This window comes from Salvia splendens, chromosome 8, assembly GCF_004379255.2.
Source record: "Salvia splendens isolate huo1 chromosome 8, SspV2, whole genome shotgun sequence".
Classification (NCBI taxonomy): domain Eukaryota; kingdom Viridiplantae; phylum Streptophyta; class Magnoliopsida; order Lamiales; family Lamiaceae; genus Salvia; species Salvia splendens.
Genome location: NC_056039.1, coordinates 22242269 through 22245911, shown reverse-complemented (window position 1 = coordinate 22245911; position 3643 = coordinate 22242269). Strand labels below are relative to the sequence as shown.

The window sequence follows — 3643 nt, the reverse complement described above, 5'->3', positions numbered from 1 at the left end:
TGGAACAATTGTTTTTGCTAGAAGCAAGTTCTAAATTTGTGCAACGATAGAGTACCAAGACAGATGTAATATGTACGAAGACATACTACACCAGCTATCTACCTACTTATTAAGCCTTCTGTCCCAACACCTCCTCAGCCTTGACAACGATCAACCTGCACATTAGGGAAAACAATATGGAGGGCTGAGTACTTGATGCACTCAGTGGGCTCATGCCGAAAACATTTTCTCTTTTAGTTGTCAGCCAAGCTGAGTGAACACGGGGTTTTTCTGAAAATAAGTCTCGGTAACTAAAACTGTTATTTCTTTCTGAAAATAGACTACAGTCATTTAAACATCTGATGATATACCATATCTAATCTGTGTGAACCGAGAATATGGCCACATTCCACGATCATCGGACCGACCAACCTGGCGCTAGCACACAGTCCCTATGTGTACACTAGTCCGAGTAGGGTTTGCGGCCCTACTGGGACCCGAATTCGATTTAACTTGCTTGGCATAGCCAACAGATAGGTAATCATAATTAAAACAAGGCATGACAACTCATCTAAAAATATTCACGTTTTTACATAAAATAACGTATGAAAGAAAAGCCCACCTCGTTTGCTTAAACTCTTTCACGTTTTCACGTTTTCACGTTTTCCTGTCCTGAGATTACGCGTCGTGCGACGACGTTCCTTTACGAAAATTAATATACTTAAATTAGGCTTTAAGTAATTATTCATCTTGCATGAATGCATGCCTAAGCGTGTGCTCTTTATTTTTTTTTCTTCTTTCTAAAATTTAGAAATCTGAATTCTTTAATTAAATCGGCGATTTAATTTATTCAGAAACTGGCCGAACTATTCGGTTATGATAAATTCCTGAATTATCTTAAGTATTTTAAAATACTTTCTGTGACTAATAAAGTACACTTTAAATTACTTATCGAATACTACTTCACATGGCTTAATAATTTCCCTTCTTCTGTGGCTTGGGAAATTTCTCTTGTTAAATCCCGAATTTAAAAAAAAATGTTATGGGCGGTGGCCCAATTATTTAATTTAGGGTCCTTAAATTTTCGGCCAAACTTAAAATGTGCAGCGGCCTAAATCTGTACTCCCCTTCTTCTTTTCTCCCTTTCTCTTTTCTACGGCCAAAGTGAAATTAAATCAGGTCCAACTACAATATGAACCAGACCCAAATGCTTTAAATTGGGGAGGCCCAAAGGATGAATAGTGGGATTGGCCCAATGGAGAAATGTACTCCCTCTCTACTGTCGGCTCTCTCTCTTCTTTTCCCCATTTTCAATTTCTCAAACCCTAATCTCCCCCAAATTAAGCCCTAGTCTACCTCTATCTCTCCTCGTGAACTCCGAGAGGCTTTCCCCCATCGCCGTCGTATTCTCAGCTCGGCTGTCGGAGCATCGCTGGCTCGAGCCCCTCGATTCATGGGGTCACCTGCGATTCGTACCCGCCGAATTCGGTGGGAGCAGCTCCCTCCACGGATCCCGTCGTCTCCCGCAACTGCCCTCGGGATGTCGCCGTCTGCGACAGCCCTTACTAATCCGACAGCCCGCAGCACCGCCCTCACCGGCGGTGTTCTCCACTGCTGCCTCTCTGTGCTTGGCGTCGCACCGGGGCCACCGCTTCACTATCGGAGTAGCTGTTGTTTCGTAGGCAGCTCGCAGCTTTTACCGACGCCACATGCTCATCTGTCGGCGAAGTTCGGAGCCGCTGTCTCCGCCGGCAATGCTCGCTGTCGTCACCGCCCATAAACCATGCCGCTTCCTCGGCAAAAGCTAAGTCTCCAGTTCTTTTACATTTAGCTAATAACATGTTTTTTTTTCTTAGATTCATTGCATCATGTGACTCGGGTTTTAGGGCAAGCTGAGCAAATTAGTTATTAAGCTTGAACACAGTGGTACCAATCTTATCTTGTGTTATATTGTATTATGATGTATATGGTGGAATTTTAGCATGCTGTGCTGTAGAGTTTCTGTTGTGAAACCATTTTTGATCTCGAAAACTGATCATGCCGTGACTTCTAGTGTAAGATGTGTCTATATGATGGCATGGTTCATGTCTGAGTTTGAGAGGAAGGTGGATGTTTACCTTCATTGCTCTGCTCCGGCTTCTGCAACTAGCCTCAGTTCTCCTCAGTCTTTATCTTACTATTTGTGTTGATATGTGATGGTAAAGAGGGGGAAATAGAACCGAGGGGGTGGCATTTATAGGAGCTTGTAACCGAAAGCTGCAAAAACTTGTTGTTTGACTGGCAAAAAGGCCTTAAGGCTGTCCTATGTTGGCTGATTCCTCCATGCAGCTTGTAGGCCGTGTACTTGTGAAATGAATGAGCCTATAGCTCCTGGACATGCTCTGAATTTGGTGGCATATGGAGGTGTACTCATGAGGTTATGGTGGCTGCCACATAGCCTCAGTTTCTGGTTGTCCTTTATGTTGAAATTTAACCGAAATTGGCTCTATGTGGGGGGTTTTAGTACTTGGTTTATTTATTGCTTTTGTTGGTTTAGGGTAGTTGTACTATAATTGACTGATTTTCCTTGGCAATGGCAGGTATGAATGGAAAGGTACAAGCTGCAAGTTCTCAGCTTTGCAGTGTGCGACTGCTGGAGTGAGATCTGCCGGCTGTGCTTGCCCTTTCCAGCCAATCCTTCTCCCATTTCCTGAACGGTAAGGTTCATCTTCCCTTTTCCAACACAGGGTGTTAGTTTGTCTTTTATACCATGCATCTAAAACCTCACCTAATGTGTGTTTCGGTCTATTTTTTTGGTTAGGTATAGGCAGCGCCCAAGGCTGCTGCCGAGGTTGCTTCCCTCGTGGTCTCGCCCTCTCGGGATATTTGGAATCTAGACCGAGACGTCCCTGTGATGAAGTCCATCTTAGTTGTTAGGTATTTCTAAATGTAATAGTGTAGCTCGACTTTTATTTTCGTTTTTCATGTAGACAAGTCTCTATAATCTTTAATATTTATTTATTTCAAGCATTTGTAATTTATTAGCTTGAAATTCTTTAGATTGTTATTTCTTTTACTCAATAAATAAACAATACTCTTTCACTCTTAAAAACATTCTTACATTTATTTTATAATTTTCGAGAAATTAGATCTCGGCTATTACATTCTACCTCCCTTAAAAAAAATTTTCATCCCGAAATTTTGTCTCGGTCAGGTAAAAAGCTCTGGGTATCTCTCTTTCATCTGGTGCTCGAGCTTCCACATCGCCTCCTCGCGGCCGTGGTGCCTCCATAGGACTTTCACAATTACAATAGTTTTATTTCTCAACTCATTAACTTTTTTGTCCAGAATTGCTTCTGGCTTTTCTTCATAGCTCAAATCTGGTTCTAACACCTTCTTGGTGCACTATGTGTTTGGGGTCAAACACATATTTCCTCAACTGTGATACATGAAATACGTTGTGAACATTCCTGAAGCTTGGCGGGGGTGCTAATCTGTACGCCACAGGGCTGACTATTTCTAGGATCTCTTAAGGTCTGATAAAACGCGGTTTCAGCTTGCCTTTGACGCCAAATCTGGTTATCCCTTTCGATGGGGATACTTTTAGAAAGACCTTGTCTCCTTCTTTGAACTGTAAATCCGTTCTGCGAGCATCTGCATACGAATTCTGTCTATCTCGAGCTTC

The 3643-nt window shown here is 42.4% G+C and overlaps 1 long non-coding RNA gene across 1 annotated transcript; it reads left to right on the top strand.

Annotated features, from left to right (window-relative positions):
- Positions 1–1245: 1245 nt before the first annotated feature.
- LOC121745108 lies at positions 1246–3017 on the top strand. Its single transcript, XR_006038770.1, has 2 exons — positions 1246–2675; positions 2780–3017. It is a non-coding gene; the product is annotated as an uncharacterized LOC121745108 (long non-coding RNA).
- The last annotated feature ends 626 nt before the right edge of the window (positions 3018–3643 follow it).